At 40.5% G+C, this 18,940-nt stretch overlaps 1 protein-coding gene across 1 annotated transcript in view; it reads left to right on the top strand.

The window, feature by feature from the left end:
- SGCD (sarcoglycan delta) overlaps positions 1–18,940 on the top strand; it is a 468,122-nt gene that overhangs the window by 21,344 nt on the left and 427,838 nt on the right. The window lies entirely within an intron of this gene.

Raw genomic sequence — 18,940 nt, 5'->3', positions numbered from 1 at the left:
TATGACTGTTTCAATGACCGTTTGAAATTACAATTAGTTAAAAAAATGTACTTACTATACATCCGCTGCCTGAAGTTATAGCCGTTGCAGCATCCATGGGGTGAAGTGATACAAATTCAGGTTACTATACAAAGTTGATTAGGGCAAAAACATATGGAAAGTTTCAGGAATTGGGTATGTCTTGTTTAATGAAAAGAACGACTGGGGGTGACGTGATAGTAGTGTTTCAATATCCGAGGAGGTGTCACAAACAAGAAGGGATCAACCTATACTCCAAGGCACTGAAGGCAGGACTAGAATCAATAATAGAAACTAATCAAGGAGAGAAGCAACCTAGAATTAAGGAGAAATTTCCTGACAGTGAAAACAATTAATCAATGGAATGACTTGCCTTTAGAAGTTATGGATGGTTCAACACTGGAAGTTTTAAAGAAGAGATTGGACAACCATTTGTCTGAAATGGCATAGGGTTCCTGCCTGAGCAGGTGGTTGGACTTGAAGACCTCCAAGGCCCCTTTCAACTCTGTTATTCAGGTGTTTATCCATGCTTGCAATTGCTTCAAATCCCCTCTCTCCCTCATCCATCTACCCCCATTTATTATACCTTTGCCACCCTAAACGTTGCCTTGCATAACAGCAGTCACTCCAGCTTTCTTTATCACCTGAATATTTGCATGCAGACAAGGACAGTTTGGAGATTATTCGCCTGTTCTTTTATATAAAGTTAACATTTCAGCAGCAGGCTTTCCATGACTATTGATTTCACATTTTGCTGCATGGCAGTACCAAATGTAATGGCCTGTGTAGCAATCCAAGACTATTTTAAATGAAAATTCCTTAAGCTAGTGTTGAAAATGTGATTTTATTAACTGCTCAGTTGAGAAAGAGGCTCAACTCTTTTTTCTTTCCTGCAGCTGATACAGTATGCCTTTCTTCAGTAGACCTACAACTAATAATGATGGAAGAAGCTTTCAGAGTGACATTTTAACATAGCTTCTTGTCTGTGTTGTTTCATTTCTACTATTCAAACAGAAGACATCAAAGGGAGGAGTACGTTTTTGTGCTCCTTGTGTCATTGAAACTTATAGCAAAACTAATGCCAGTGAGTCTGCAAGAATTACAACATAAACAGACAGCCGCAAGGTAATAAATAATAATACAAAATCATAGCCATGCTTAATCATCCAGTAACTTGAATAATCCAATCTACTACAGCCTGCTTTTTCAATATATTTTAAACATGTTTTAATCCTAATAGCCTTAATTTGGCATTTTGTTTTATAGTGCAAGTTTATGGATTTTCTACATTGTATGCAATGTAGAATTTTTGCATACCGTATTAGGAAGTATTAAAAGGAAAAACAGAAAGAAAATGTCATATTCTTATCATAGAACCCCTTGAATTTTGGAAAATTTGGGTTTTTTCATTCCAGCTATAAAATAAATTGCTTCATAACCATGTATCTTGGAACGTTTGCAATTCTGAAAGAAAAATCCTGAGTTAGGATTTATTTCCTGATTCAAGGCAATTTAGGTATTTTCTCCATTCACTTAAACAGGAGTAAAAAAAAAAATCACCCCTCTAAGCATTTCTCCACAAGGATTCTCTGCCAGTTTGAAAGCAGCTCTGGATTACTGTATGTCAGCAATGTTAGAAAGCTGAGATAATTTATTTCTGGCTCAGTGACAGAGAGAGGCAAAGTTAGCTTCCTTCCTTCCTTCTTTCCTTCCTTCCTCCCCCCCCCTCCCTCCCTCCCTCCCTTCCAGCACTGTGGTTCCAGTTCCCTGTTTGAGTTAATTCCTGCTTTATTCTTTACCATGGCTACTTCTCCTCATATTCCATAAGGAAAATTATAGCCTGAGAACTTTGTAATTCTCCCTTAGTAACCCAGACAAAATCAATAGGGGAAAATTGACAAGAGTTTAGTCCATTTCCCGCTTTACTTCATATGATGGAGAAGCTTTCAAGTACCAGACTGCTTTGCATGTATTCACACGTACAAAGGCACACAGCTGCCTTTTTCCTGATTCAGTGGAGATAGCAGCCATGTGTGGGCTATTCTCATCCAATAGAACTGAGTCTGCAAAGTTTAAGTCCCGCCTCTTCCTGCTGCTATCCCCAGCTTTTGTGACTCAGCTACCAAACAGAGCAGATGTGCTATTGATCTCCTCTAGAATTATTGGTTCCGTCTTGGTTTTTTTCTGCCTTACAATAGCTAGTTATTCTTACTCACTCCCTTTCTTTCATTTCTAGGTTATTTTCCTTTCTCTGGTTATTTCTGCTTGCTCCAATCCCTCCTGTGTTTGGCTCCTCATGGAGCTGCACTGCGCACGCCGGCTCCAGCTGGGATCGGCTGCTGACCACCTCCGGAGGGCATCTGTGGCTACAAATGCCCCTGTAAGTCACTGCGAGGTCGGGGGAGCGTGATTAGCTGAGGGTGGCGTTTTTGCCCCGTTTTGGTGCTCTGGAATCCCAAATTAGGCGCAAAAAAGTTGCGGCTGCCATTTTGAATTCAGCTGGGGTGGCAGCTGCCATTTTGGAAGCTCTAGCATTCGTTCTTCTTGCATCAGGGGCCCTGCCTTAGGAGTATTTCTGCCAGACCACCAGACATCCAGAACCTGGGCCCTGCTGTGCCTTTTAATTGGGTTGATCACCTCCAAAGCTTTGACCCTCAATAGCTGTCTTTATATTTAACTGCAGGCTGACAGCTGGCAGCCATTTTTGGAAGGAGGTGAAAAGGGAGGTCTCATCCCCTCTATCAGATGACCCTCTTGAACGGCCGTCCACCCTTCATTGAACCAGCAGGTAAAAGTCTCCTCCCCCAAAAAGGAGGAGGGAACCAAAGGAAAATCAAAGGCCACACAGAGAGCAGAACTAAGGAAAAGCCCTAGACAAGCAATTTGCTAAAGCCCCAAAAGAGACCCAAAACAGTCAATGGCCGTGGCCCAGGTGGCGGCAGAGCCCCTCCCTCTGAAATTCCTGCCCAGACTGAGGTTCCCTGTTCGGAGGAAGACATATCACCAGACAACGAGGGTTCTGAGATAGGGGACCAGGACATGGAAGAGGCCCAGCAGCACTCTGTCCCGGAAGCGACAGACAGCCCAGGTCAAGCAGTTTCTGTCATTTCTCCACGGCACAAGTTGCTGCTGGACTGCACAGAGGTTCATCTTCCCCTGATATGGCTGCCATCATATCTGAGGCCATTAGACAAGTCATTGTAGCAGGCCTGAAAGAAAAGTCCTCCTCTAATTCCAAAAAACACAAGAAACGAAAGGAGAAATCAGCAGTTAGATTTCTCCTGTTCAAGAGGAACGGAACCCAGGGTCGTTGGATAGCTCTTCCTCTTCTGAGGATGAGGAGGACGACACGATTATTGGAGGATGAGGAATCCGATCTTGATCAATCTACTTTGGCTGGCCTCTTCTAACCTTCTATGTTCAGGTCTCTTTTGATCAAGGCCCAAAAGATTGCCAACCCAGAGGCAGCCCAAGCCACTAAGTCTCCAACAGCCAAGAACAAGGATTCAGCAGGTCTAGTTTTCACGGAGCCCACTATCCAAAAGGAGGTGGTTCCCTCCCTTCCTCTATTCCTAGACGTTTTCCAACGTCAGTGAAAGTCCCCGGGCTCAGTCCATTCCCATCAGCCCAGGACAAGCTGTTCTATAATATAGGGCTGCTTTGGCCAAAGCATTAGAGGTCCTTTCAGTGGAAGCTCCGATAGCAGCACTGTCCTTTCCCAATGTAGTTCAGAGCAACCCAGAGGATGCCTTAAAGGCAGAGGATAAACATTCAGAAAATGTCCTCATTAAGGGCCATCAATTAGCCGCCTGGACAATCAAGGCAGTCACTGCATCCTCCTTTTTCAACAGGAGTGGCTACAATAACTACAGGACATGATCCTGGACAGCAATGCGAGGTCCCACAAGGACCTCAACAAGTTGAAGGCCGCCCTTCAGTTCTCAGTTGATGCCTCACTTACCACAGCCAGGTTCGCAGCCAAGTCCGTAGTGTCGGTCATTGCAGCCAAGCACCTACTGTGGCTATGCCCATGGCAGGCCGATACCAAAAATAAGTGGTACCTAGCTTCTGAACTGTTTGCAGGAAACAAGTTATTTGTAGCTCCTTTGGAGCCCAGGGTCATCGAATCAAAGGATAAGAGAAAAAAATCTACCTTTTGTTTTCTGTAGGTCTGAGAACAGGTCCGTTCCATATCGTCACCGGTCATCCTTTTGGAACCTGGCTGCGGGATACAGGTTCTTCCATCCGGCCAGACAGTATTCAGATAGACAGGGATCTAAACAGCAGGACAGGACAGGTAGGGGCTACCAGTGTTTTATCCTGTCTCGAAGGTCCTAAAGAGGTGCAGAAAATTCCGTCCCTTCTGCAGAAAAAAGTGACTGCATGGAAAACCTTCCCATTGGTGACCGATTGACCTTCTTTGCCAACCGGAGGGAGGACGTAACAATGGATGCCTGGGTCAGGGAGATGGTGAAATTAGGCCTCTCCCTAGAGTTTCTCTCCTATCCCCCGAGACATTTCCTCCTCTGCGCCGTATCGCGGGACTGAGAAAAGAGGCGCCTTGTAGACCAGGCCATTCAGCACTTCCTGGACATACAGGCCATTCAGCCTGTTCTAGAGGAGCAAATGGGACAGCAGTTCTATTCCCTTCTATTCATCATCCCAAAGGCCTTGGGGAGCTGGAGAGCGATCCTCGACCTCAAGGCCTTGAACTGCCACATTGTCTACCGGTGGTTCAAGATGCACTCTCTTATGACCATCTTAGAGTATGTTTGGAGGGATGCTTTTCTCACATCAATATATCTGATGGAGTCTTTTCTCCACATCCCGATCTGTTCATAGCACTGGCGGTACCTTCAATTTTGTTATTGGAGGGAACATTCAGTCTCTCATCAATGCCCAGGGTATTCACCAAACTGCTAGCAGCAATTGTGGCCCACTTGCGGGTGTACCCCATACTGATTATGTGTTACCTGGATGACATTCTCCTGTTCTCCAGGTCACCTGGTCAGGCCTGCCGGGATCTGGAGGAGACCTTGAGTGTCCTCAGGGACCACAGCTTCTCCATAAACTTGGCAAAGAGACACCTAATACTGACCACACATATCATTCATCTGGGCGCTCTCATAGACACCCGACAGGGTAGGGTATTCCTATCCAGGGAGCATCAGCAGAGCCTCAGGGAGTTAGCCCTGCAGGTGAGGGGCAGCGTCAGATCCAACTTCTCTAACTGTCCTAGTTACTAGGCAAGATGGTCTCTTGCTTTGCAATCATGCCCTGGTCCAGACTTCACAGCTTGGCACTCCAGTGGCTGCTTCTGCCATTCCAGAAAGACAACATCGGCAAAAATCCTCTTGCCTCCAAAAGTGTGCAAATCTCTGATCTGATGGGTGTCACAGGCCATATCTCTGTTCCAGGAGCACCACCGGGTGACGATTGCCACCGATGCCAGTCTCCTAGGATGGGGTGCTTGCTACGGTGTGGATCTGGCTCAGGGCCAATGGTCCCAGACGGAACAACAACAGACCATCAACTTTCTGGAACTAAGGGATATCTGCCTAGGCCTACTGGACTTCCACTCGGCCATCGAGGGGAAACACATGTTGATCCTTATGGGCAACATGACAGTGAAAGCCCACTTCAACAGACAGGGCAGAACCCGGTCCAAATGGCTGATGACAGAGGCCCAGCAACTGGTAAGCTGGGCGGAAACACATCTTCTTTCCGTACGAGCCGAGCACATCGCGGGTTCCACCAATGTGGCAGCTGATTGGTTGAGCCGGTCCCAAGTGAATCAGGCAGGATGGGAGATCCATGTGTGTCCCCACTTTCGGGAGTTAAGAGGTTAGGAGTACTGGTGGTCGATCTCTTCGCCACCAGCAGCAACAAGAAGGTTCTACACAAGGTACGCGTCTTCAGACGCAGAGGAGGCGGATGCCCTCCAATGTCGTTGACCTCTGGGTCTTCTTTTTGCCTTTCCGCCATTTCCCCTGATCCAACGGGTCATCTGGAAGATGTTGGAGGAACAGGAGAAGCACCTCACTGGCCGTGCCACCCATGGTTTGTGGATCTCCTGTCACTCTCAACAGCTCCACCGTGGAGGATTCCTCCCTCCAGGACATCTCTGTCTCAGGGAGCCTTAGCTCACCCGGATCCGCAGTGGGTCAAGTTGACTGCATAGAGGCTGAGCGGTGCTCAATGATAGAGGAGGGCCTTTTCCCAGAAGTCATCTACATAATTCAAGTGGCAAGGAGGCCATCAACAAATAGAATCTACAATGCTACATGGAAGGCCTTCTGTGATGGTGTTGGTCCAGGAAGCTTGACCTTCCACAGGCGCTCACATGTCATATCCTTGACTTCCTGTAGGAGGGACTGTCTTTGGGCCCATCACCCAACAACTTTGGTGACAGGTCGTGGCCCTGTCTTCTGTATGGTGCGCCGGGCCCAACAATTCCCTGACACATGACCTGCTCATCAAGCAATTCCTGAGGAGTGCCACCAATTTACATCTGCCCATGGTCCACTGCTATCCATTGTGGGACCTGCCTCTCATCCTTCAAGCACTCACACAGGCACCGTTCGAGCCTCTGAGAGACACCTCTCTCATCTATATGTCTGGTAGCCATTACATCTGCTCGCCGGATTTCAGAACTAGCGACCGCCTCTATGCGGCAAGATCTATGCGCCTTCTACTCGGACCAGGTGGTTCTCAGAATGGGCCCAGCGTTAATTCCCAAGATGAACTCCATCTTTCACCGCATGCAAAAATTGGTTTTCCTCAATTTCTGCCCTGACCCGGTTCACCACCTGGAACATAGATGGCATACACTAGATGTCCGAAGAGCCTTATGTATATATCTGCACAGAACATCATTATTCTGATGCACGGAGGCATTATTGATCTCTTTTCAGCCAAACGCTATGGGACACAAGGTGTCTTTGCATTTGTTAGGAAGGTGGATCAAGGCATGCATTGAAAAAACTTTTTCCTCCCAGGGACATCCAACCCATTCCACACATAGCGCAGCCATTTCAGCTGCTTGGAGTACATGGGGCCCCTTACACGAGGCTTGCAGGGCAGCCACATGGACCATCCAGTTTTATTTGGCACTACCGGAATGATAGGTACGCATTGGCTGATATGGCATTTGGGAGGAGAGTACTACAACAGGTCAGTGTCAGACAGGGTGTCTCGTCCAGACAGTTTCCCACCCATTATAGTGGACAAGTTCTGGTATGTCCCACACATGGATGCTATCTCCACTGAATCAGGAAAATGGAGCGTTGGTTTACCTGAAGAAGTGGAGACACTATCCAGCCCCACCCTTGGGGTCCGGTCGGTTGTTCTTGGAGAGATCTTTTCTGTTTAAGCATGTCTGTCTACATATTAGTCCTCATCAAAAAAGCTGGGGATAGCAGCAGGAAGAGGCGGGACTTAAACTTTGCAGACTCAATTCTATTGGATAGTACATGAGAATAACCCACACATGTATGCTGTCTCCATTTCTTCAGAAAATGGGTGTATCAGGTAAGCTAATGCTCTATTCTGCTTTTCTGTCGCCTTTTGTGCTAGGGTCGATGGCTTTTGTTTCTGTTTATTGCAGAACCTTCAAGGCCTTCTGAAAAGGGTTGATGGGTTTGGTATTTTGCACTGATGATGTTGCCTAGTTGAATAACAACATGTCTGCAGAAAAACAACCAAACTCAGAGAGCACCAAGGATCCCACAGTTTGTACTTTTTTCCCCACAGCATTTTGATATAAGTTAGATGGAATGCCTTTATATTGCTTCCAAAACTTTGAGGATTTAATGCAGTAGTAATGTGGAAGTATTGCCCATCTCACATCTGTTGCTATCATCTTTATCTTTCTCTCTAGAAACTGGTCCCTTGGTCTATTCTCCATTCTATGTATGTTTGTCACTGTCTTTGGTGTGCCTTTTTCTTTTCTATCTGTGTGCCTCTCGGTCAGTTTTTGGTCATACAAATAATAATATATAAGGAGTGCATTTGTAAGGAGTGCAATATGTAAGGAGTGCATTTGTAAATCACCCATCCCATAGCAGGAATCCATTACTGCAGCATCCTGAAGAGACAGCCATCCGGGCTGTTCTTAAGCATCTCTAGGGAAGGAAGGAGAGTCAAGATTAACGAGCTCTGGAACGAGCTCCCCGTGGAGATTCGCTTTGGAACGAGCTCCCCGTGGAGATTCGTACCCTCTCCACCGTCCAGGCCTTCCGCACAGCCCTTAAGAACTGGCTAGCCCGTCAGGCCTGGGGATAAGGATAGCCGCCCCTCCCGAATGATGAATGTATGTTGCTTGCTATTTTATTATATGTCTTTATGTCAATGTCTGTATTCCCCCTCCCTGATTTTATGTGAGCCGCCCTGAGTCCCCTCAGGGAAAAGGGCGGCCTACAAATATTAATAAAATCTCAAAATCTCAAATCTCAAATTAAGAGTAAGGAAGATGATCCTCATGGAGATATGCAAAGTCTGTTGTTTAGGCAAAAGGAGTTGAAGAATTTTTAAAGTACAAAAAGAGATAATATTTGCAAACTTCCGGGACAGAGGCTGCCCAGATTCACTGGAGTGTAAAAAAGATGAGAAGGCACAGCATAATTGGACTTGCCAGATCTGTTATCATATCCAATTTCAATTGTGCCCATTCTTCTTTCAGTGGTTTTTCTCTCCCAGAACATTCACTCATTTCCATTTCAAGAGTCTTCAACAAATCTTTAACAGTCAGTGATGTCTAGAATCCATTTTGATTTGCCACCTCCATCTTCTTCCTTTTTCATTTCCAGTTTTATCTTCCTGCTCTATATCGTATCCCCCCTTTTCCCCCCTTTCCCAATGGTGAAATAAACTATTTCTTCTACATTCAGAGCTAAAAAGAATAACACGCCAGGCTGGTAGTACATTTCATAGGACAGCAGGGAACACTGGGTGATTACAAACTTTCACTTCCAGCCTGCCTGTCTGAAATTTGGTACAAATTAATGGTTGATGTAAATTTCAACATATATTTTATATGGTATTCAGAAAGAAGCTACAAGAACATTTAAACGCTATGTTCCAGGAATTTAACTCAGAAAGCCTAGCATAAGATTCATTGATAATTGGCAGACTAAAGTTCTACATTACTATATTCTGGAAAATTTAATCTTATTTGCTCTCCCAAACAAAAAAGTTACAGTCACATGGCCTTCTTTGCGGAAAATGTTCAAGTTCACTTGGGTTGAGAATAAATTAGAAGCAAGAAAAATAATACAGATTTTCAATTCAATGAAACACCTATTTGGAATGTGTCTCACTAAAATGGCACTTCAGTTGCCCTCTGGTCTAGCATAAACAGATATTATGGGGGCACAGTGGCTCAGTAGTGAAAAAATGTTGAGCTTGTCAGCTAGAAAGCTGACAAGGTTCAAGACCCAAGGGTCACTTGCTCCAGCTCCTTGCCCACCTAGCAGTTTGAAAGCAGGCAAATGCAGTTAGACAAAAGATATTTCAGTGGAAAAGTAACAGTGTTCTGTGCGCCTTGCTGTATAGTCACATGGAAATATCTTTGGACAACGTTGACTCCCTTGGCTAAGAAATGGAGGTAAACACCATCCCCTAGAACTGGAAAAAACTGGGCAGGAAACTGTTAGCTTTAAATAGATGTTATTTTATTGGGTGCAGTCTCCATATGTTCTGGACTTGAACTCATGGACCTTTGCACTTTAGATGATTATATCCAATGAATTCACATTAAGAACCCATTGTTAACAATGTGGCAGGAAGTTATATATAGAATATATAGTCTTTTAAATAAATTGTGCTGATTAACCCTATGTTAACTTGCCAGAATTACAATTGCAAGTTAGGCAGCCATATATTGTTTAAATATGAATAAATTTAAAAATAATTATGTCAAGCTTTAGCATTTCATATTTATTTATTGGAAAAAGTACATCTGGCCTGAATTACCTCTTAATGTCAAGCCAGCCTCCCTCAGCAACCAAGAAAGAAACCACTTAACTCCATTTCGCAGAATGAAGAGTACTTTTACTGGTTATGAAAAGATAGCAGCTAAGCGAAGCAAGATCTGAGGCACAAGCACGCGTAATCCCAACCCCCTCCCCCTGGTAACCCCAGCCGTAGTCCAATCTGCAAATCCTTCAAGTGTCATGTGAGTTCCATCTTCAAAAAATATCATCATGTTGGTATGCAGGACAGTTGGCCTTGGCGGGCCCATCCACTATTTCCAGCATGCGCAGTAGATGGTGAGAACAAAACTCCCTTTTCACAATCTCTCCTGTACTTAAAACTTCCCTTCCCAAATACCATGCTTCCCCCTCCCCGCTTCAATGGCAGCCGAAAGCAAGTAGCAAAACAGAGGCTGACACTTAAACAAATTCCCTTTACCTCTTTGAGAATTTATAGATGCTTTTAAGGTATTAATTGTAAAGAGCTTTTTAATATAAATCTCATTTGGTCAATTGTAGCATGACAATTTTCTGAAGCCAACCTATAAGTGCTGGCATTACCAAAATAGTAGAGATTTTTATTTAAGATATAAGTGGTATTTAGCAGTCAATATTAAAAAGTGCTTTTTTTAAAGTTAAAATATCATATAGTTAGTAAACTTATGATATGAGGAATATCTCGGCAATTTTCACAGTGAGATTCTGTTTTAAAATAATAATTTTCCTAATAAAACTAAACAAGCAGAAAATAGTTTTAATGTTTTACACCTTTTGCTTAGGATTGGTTCTGCTTTAAAAATAACATTGCCTACCTTTCCTCACTGCTATTTCACTCCTTCAAAAACTGCACATATTGTTAACATCAGCTATTGCTAAGTGTGAAAAACTTTTTATTTGGAAGCCTGCTAAAGGGCCAGCCTACATATGAAGCAGAATATTAACAACAATTCTCCTAACATCTTCCCACCCTCACTTCCCAGAGAAAGGTGACTCTGGTAGGCTTATAACATTAAAAATCCACAATATAAAAAAATCCCATAAATCTCACCTATAGCAACAATAAAAACCAACTATTTGGTCAGCTCCATTTGTATACCTGTTTTCTGTTATGAACCCTCTCTCATCTTTGCAGCCCCAGCTGTTCTTAGCAATCCAAAGGAACATTTGACGCAGGGAATCAGTCCATTGAAAGATTTAAAATCTAGCCCATATGCAGCCATAATTGCATTGTCCTTGATGTCATTAAAAATCCATAAATCATAGCTTGAAATTAATCTAATTTGATCTATTTGGAAATTTGGTAGATGCTCTTTTTTATTGACAAAGTACAACTAATCCAAGGAGTTGATAATTGATAATTTTTGTTAATAATTATAATAATAGTTGATAATTTTGTTAATAATTAACAAAATAATTAATCAAGGAGAGAAGCAACCTAGAACTATGGGAAAATTTCTTGACAGAACAATTAATCAGTGGAATGACTTGCCTCAAGAAGTTGTGGATGCTCCAACACTGGAAGTTTTTAAGAAGAGATTGGACATCCATTTGTCTGACATGGTATAGGATTCCTGCCTGAGAAGTGGGTTGGACTAGGAGAACTTCAAAGTCCCTTCCACCTTTGTTACTAATTTTAGTTAAGTCTAAAGATACTGGTCATATACCCACATAGAGAACTTAGCAATAGACCTGATTTATGGTTGAGATTGTACTTTGTACTTACTGCTTTCTTATGTGGGAGATTCTAAATGACTAGCTCAATTTATCATTAGGATTATAAACCTGTAAACCATTAGGATTGTAAACCCTTGGCAAATTGATTCATGAATGAAGAGTACATGTTATATTTTAAGTGACTTAAGGTTTCAATTTAATTTAATTTTCCCCCTAATTTGCTGAATATGGTTTGAATTTCACTGTTGTTATCTCATAGTGAAGCTTTCTTAGGTTACTATATCTTTCAAGAATCGTGACTTCATAGCAGCCCCAAAATAGCATCCAAGTAATAATAATATAATAACAAAAGTAGTTATTTAATATTTAATAGATGAAGGTAATCTGAATTGTAACTAGTTATTAATATTTAAGAGACGCAGTGGCTCAGTGGCTAAGACGCTGAACTTGTCGATCAAAAAAGGTCAGCATTTCAGTGGTTTGAATCCCTAGCGCCGCGTAATGGAGTGACCTCTCATTACTTGTCCCAGCTTCTTCCAACCTAGCAGTTCAAAAGCATGTAAAAATGCAAGTAGAAAAATAGGAACCACCTTTGGTGAGAAAGCAACAGCATTCCGTGTGCCTTCGACATTTAGTTATGCCGGCCAAATGACCATGGAAAAGTGTTCGGACAGTGCTGGCTCTTCGGCTTTGAAATGGAGATGAGCACCGCCCCCTAGAGTCGGGAACAACTAGCACATATTTGCGAGGGGAACCTTTACCTTTTATCTTATTAATATTTAATAGATGAGAAAAATATGAATTATAAGCATTAGACATTGTGAGGCCCTAAGCCAGTGATGGCGAACCTATGACACGCGTGTCAGTGCTGACACGCGTAGCCATTTGGGGTGACACGCACAGGATTTCATGCGATTCATCCTCGGCTCCTGCACGGCCGCCGAGGATGAAAGAATCTGTGCTGGAGGAATGGGGGGGGGACACGTGTGATCTCCCCCGCCCACACTCACTTACTGTATCGCCGCCGCCCCTTTCTGAGCGCAGGGGCTGCTGGTAAGGCGTGTGTGCCGTGCGCACACACGTCATCAGCGCGGCGAGGGAGGACCCGCAGGAGAGGAGCCCGCGCCTCTCTCTAGTCAGGCCGGCACAGAGAGTCTTATGTTTTTGTCGAAGTGACACACAACGCGAGTTATGCTCGATTTTTTGCCGATTTTTGACACACCACGCCAAAAAGGTTGCCCATCACTGCCCTAAGCTATGGGAAGCTACAGAAGCTGTCCTTGGCAAGTGCTAATGGAGCATATAAGACTTTATAACAGCTAAACGTGGCAGGAATGCCACCAAAAAGCATACTCCATGATGTGGTATGGAAAAATCCTCTTTGAATGTGTGAATGCAAAAGCAAAGCATATTTTAATCAATGAGGATTGTATCAGTGGTATGGGAGGACTTAATTTACTTTCATGTTTTCAAACAGAACAAAGGAGAATAATTGTAGGCTATAAACTATAATTTGTTTAGTTTATGTCTAATTCTGGCTGTGTTGAGTTACATACTCTTCTCTCTGTTCCATTTGTACTAATAAAGCTGTGAAGAAAATATAACACTGATGAATTTTTATGTTCAAATTACATTGTAGTTTGCATTGTTCAATTTTTTTCTTTACAAAAAAATTGTAGGCTAAATAGCTTTTTGCCTGTGGAAATAAAACGCTTAATCGTATTTATATGCTAAAACTTCACACAGTCATATTGCTTGAATTTTATGGAATAAAATATGTAGTAAATGTATGGAAGACCTGGAATAAGAATTGTCTCCATGATTTAATGTTGCGTATGTGTATTCTTTGAAAGCAGAAATGGAAAAGTGGTAAGATTTATTGATTTGTTAGTCTATTATATTTCATTTTTATTTTGGGGGGGTTCAACAACTTCATAATTATTTTATGTATTTTCTCTGTATTTCTTTTTTTAAAATACAGTTAACAAATACAGAAAACCTTATTCACTATCTGGTGAATGCCTAGAGTTTTGCAACTGTGCTATTCATGGAAGGGACAAGTTTATACTATTTATACTATAACTATACTATAGTATAGTATAGTATAGTATATCTTGGATTAAATACTATTGTTCCATATATCTGATAGCAAGAGATAACTGATTTTATGAAACTCAGTGTGAAAGAAGTTTTCAAGAATGTTAGGTTCTTTAAAACAAATCTGTTTTAAAGCTTACCTTCTCAAGCACTCAAGATAGAGATTTCTTTAAAATATCCAGATCTCAGGCATGCATGCCCACAAACTAAAATTAGGAAATGTATTTTTTCACTGTAAACTTAATCCTTCCTGTTCCATGAATTTCTACTTAAATGTGGCTTAAGTATATACACTAGAGTCCCCCCCCCCCAAAAAAAACTAAGTCAGCACCAAACAATCCACATAATGGTTAGCATAAGTTTTAATCCAGTAACCATTTCAGGCAAGAATGAAGGCTATTTGTCATGAATACATTCATTCTTTTTTTAAAAAGTAGATAAGTTGCCCCTCTCCCTCCCATCTCTTCTCTAAATGGTGTTTGTGTCCGATCAGTCCCAGGTGTGCTCAGCTTTATTTCCTATTCTGAATTGCCATTATATTACTTCTTACAAGCACAGCTGTGATTTCTTGCTAACTGAAAAAAAGGTCTGTACAAGAATGAATGAACACTGCAGGAACTTTGCTTTCTTTTTGTTGCATGATTAAAATGAAAAAGCCTTGCTGGGACTCCATGGTCGGTACTAGAAGTTCTTTTCTTGGTTCAATATGTTTTGCAGCAGATTGTTGATTGTTGGCTTGGTTATATGGTGATCATGGAAAGTCAGTGCTTCACACACACAAAAATAGTTGCAGCTGTTTTATACCTAAATATTTATTCAAATTATTGGGCACATTTGTTATTAGTATGGGACGTGGTGGCTCAGTGGCTAAGACACTGAGCTTGTCAATCAGAAAGGTCAGCAGTTCAGTGTTCGAATCCCTAGCACTGCATAATGGAGTGAGCTTTCATTACTTGTCCCAACTTCTGCCAACCTAGCAGTCCAAAAGCATGTAAAAATGCTTGGTGGGAAGGTAACAGCATTCCGTGTGCCTTCGGCATTTAGTCATGATGGCCACATGACCATGGAAATGTCTTTGGACAGCACTGGCTCTTCGGCTTCGAAACTGAGATAAGCACCACCCCCTAGAATCGGAAACGACTAGCACATATGTGCAAGGGAACGTTTACCTTATGTTATTAGTCTGCATATAGTAAATACTATTTGATATTTATTTCCTAATTGTAAACAATCACCAAAATGTACAGCTTGAAAGATGTTGGAGACGAATCTTGTCTTAAATAAATGTCAAACACTCCATTTAAAATATGTGCTTGTTGATTTAATTGTATCATATAGAATATGATTAAGTTGTTGATTATACCTATGCTAGATCTGAAAAGAAAAAGATAGGTTTGAAGTTAATAATTAACAATGGATAAAAAAATTAAGATATTCATCATTAAATTGTGCCTTGATTTCACTGGATCTACATAATGTTTATATTGAGACCTTGAATTATTACAATTTAAGATTTAAAAAGTATAATTCAGAAGTTAATGGATGATTTTAAAGCATTGATAAACAGTTGATTTTTTTATGATCCTGTAAAATATTTGAAAATAATTTCTTCCTTATTGCTGATGATCCTAAATCACACATCAAATGTATACATTTCAGATAATTTACACAACAGTTTCTATGGTCTGAGAGGCACAGCTCTTCCAATAAACAGTTCTTCTGTATTGAAATATTTAGAGTTACTTATGGCAGATGGCATCTGCTAAACAAATTGCCTGATCGTAAATGAAGTTAAATAAGATCAGACATGCTTAATATATAAATGGCAGGCCACTATGAAAGATCAGATCTATAGAATTGACTGGGAAGCTGAGAAAACATCCCAGAAGGTGACACTGCCTAAACAGTTACATATTGTTGCTAAGCATGTTCATGTGGTCACCTACAGTAGAATTCTACACAGAGGAGACTTACTACTGAGCAGTGGTGGCGCAGTAATCAGAATGCATTACTGCAGACTAACTCACTCCAGGAGTTTGATTCTGAGTGACTCAAGGTTGACTCAGCCTTCCATCCTTCTGAGATTGGCAAAATGAGGACCCAGATTGTTGGGGTAAATATGCTGACTCTGTAAACTGCTATAAGTCTAAGTGCTATTGCTATATGGTTAAGTCCTAAATAAATTGCCAAAGGCTGTGAATGCAGCCTAGGATAAATAATCTGAGAGAGTAAGATACAGTACCTGGTTATAAAAGTTATTACTTGGGACACATGAAAGAGCCATATGCTACTTGAGATGCTATATTCTGAGTTATTTCCACTTCATGGAAAACGTCATGGATTGTCCCAGCCAAAGGATACATTTCAGGTTGTAAGTACATGCACCATAATCATTGGTTCTTTCTCCTTCAGAATAGGCAAAGTACTGAAACTCAAAAATGATCAGCACAATAATGTGGGATAAACAGATATAAAAATTTTAATCTACTTATTCATGAGTCAAACATTAACATTGAATCTGGTCTACTGGTATATACTGAGTAGTACTAGAGGTTCTGACAAGAGATGAAGTACTTAAAAACCATCATAAGCACCAAGCGATTTTATTGTTCCTTGTCTCTATCAGACCATTAATAGGATATTCAAATGAATTTGAGAAAATATAGTTTAGAGTCTGCTTGAATATATTATGATAAGATCAGTAGAATGCTGCTATTTTTGCTGTTATGCATTATTAATAACTTACTACAATGTTTTATTTGTAATAAATAATTATATATTAGTAAACTCTAATTGTGTTTATCTGTTTGTCTGCTTGTACCCTCAAGTTAGCCCAAAAGTACATTATACCAACAATTTTTTAATCAAGGTACCTAACATCTGCTAACTTAACAAATATGGGAGCCATTAGTTATGTGGAATTGAAATTTCCACAATGATTACACCAGGGTTTTTGTTTTTATTTTTAAATTTGTGGCTGTTCACCATCTCTGAGGTCACATTATTGTGATTGATCCTTGAAAGCTGATGTCAATCAAAACTAGTGACAAAGCTTACAAAGTTTCTCTGGCAATATTGATTGCTAACTAGGGCATACAAAACCTTTGCCAGACCAATTCTTGAATATAGCTCATCTGTTTGGAATCTGCACTGTATATCAGACATTAATACAATTGAGAAAGGCCAGAAGTATTTCACGAGAGGAGTACTACACTCCTGCTCGCAACAACATACCCTATACTGCCAGGCTTGAAATTTTGGCCTTGGACAACCTAGAACTATGCCACCTATAGTCACACTTAAGCATAGTACACAAAATTATCCACTACAATGTCTTACTGGTCAATGACTACTTCATCTTCAACCACAATAATACAAGAGCACACAACAGATACAAACTCAATGTAAACCGCTCCAAACTTGATTGCAGAAAATATGACTTCAGCAACAGAGTAGTCAGTGCCTGGAATGCACTACCTGACTCTGTTGTTACATCTTCAAATCCCCAAAACTTTAAGCTTAAGTTGTCTTCTGTTGATCTCACCCCATTCCTAAGAGGTCTGTAAGGGGTGTGCATAAGCGCACCATTGTGCCTACCATCCCTCTCCTACTGTCCCCATTTATTTATACCCATTTCCTGTTTTCATGTCCATGTTTATACTTATACTTGTTATCTTGTACGTGTTTGACCAAATGAATGAATGAATGAATGAATGAATGAATGAATGAATGAATAAATAAATAAATAAACAAATAAATAAATAAATAAATAAATAAGCAAGCAAGCAAGCAAGCAAGCAAGCAAGCAAGCAAAGAGGAAGTTGGAACTTGCTCCCTCTATATGCCTGTCTATAGTCCTTTGGTTTATCTGTCTAGTAAGTAAATATTGACTTATTGTTGAAGTTAATTTACTAATTATTTTTGTATTTATGGAATATATTTCTCTTAGATCAGGGGGATGTTCAGCATTGGGATAAAAAAAAATGGTCAGCCTAAAATTTAATTTTCATTTTGGTCTCATTACTGGTTTCTCTCAAAGGATAATCCCACAGGTCCCAGCGTTTTCTAGTAATGTCCAAAGAAGTTATTCAAATGCACCCATTGCCTTTGACTTCATAATTGTTCAGATTGTTCTTTGAAAACGAATTATAAGATTAATCTGACATTTTGAATCGATAATAACATTCTCTTATCTACAACAAAGAATAATTTCATTTAATATTTGCTTCTAGAAATTGAACAAATGAGTTGCACTCTTCCTTGAGGCCTATATAATTTGATTTTCAGGAGGAGACTAATATTAAATGCCAATCAATTTTCTCTGTGGTATGGCATGCCTTCTTATACATAACCAAATATCTTTACCTGCACATAGCTTATTTCTAAATAAGTACCTAATTTCAAAACTATTATAGGTCCCAACAGGAAAGTATCATCTTGTTATCCCAAATAGCTTTTATAATATAGCATAGCTTGCTATAACAAAATTGCCCTGTATACTTTCAACAAGAAAACCAATAGTCTTTACTACTGAAATTGTCCTTTTGCCTTGGTGATGTAAAATGAATTTCCCCCTCTAAATCTAAGTGATTAACAGTAGATCCTTAATTATTCATGAATAGAAATAGAGGGGTGGCTATCATTTATTTTGGTTTATATCCTTTTTAGCAAGATAGCATCATAAAATCCCCCCCTGCACATTCTGCTTCCTCCTTCCCCCTCTTTTAACTATAATTTTATCTTTGCTTGTAACCTTATTTTTACCGTTTAGAAATATTTATCTTTTATGGTTTTAATGCTTTTAATTCTGTAAGCTGCCCAGAATCACTTTGAAATGAGATGGGTGATGAATAATAAAATAACTAAAACGATGCTTCATAGGCATTAAAGTATTAGTTTTTGGAATTCTGAGATGAATATAGCTTCTGGTGATGTCATGCATCTTGTCTAAATGTGTATCCTATGCTTTTTAATGATGATGTTGCAAAATAAAATGCAATATCTGAACATTTTCCTATGGAAATTGATATAATCTCATGACATAGATCCATAGTTTTTGGATCTGCTTAAATCCTTAATCCACTGTTCAATGTTACATGATTTGTATAATTCAGTATTTACTAAATATGGATTTATTTATTTTAAATAAAGCATTAAACTAAAGCTTTACCAGCTTATCT

The sequence above is a fragment of the Thamnophis sirtalis genome, unplaced genomic scaffold, assembly GCF_051295495.1.
Source record: "Thamnophis sirtalis isolate CommonGarterSnake01/CBP01778 unplaced genomic scaffold, rThaSir2_p1.2 scaffold_3, whole genome shotgun sequence".
In the NCBI taxonomy this organism is placed as follows: Eukaryota; Metazoa; Chordata; class Lepidosauria; order Squamata; family Natricidae; genus Thamnophis; species Thamnophis sirtalis.
This window is presented reverse-complemented; position numbering and strand designations above follow the sequence as displayed.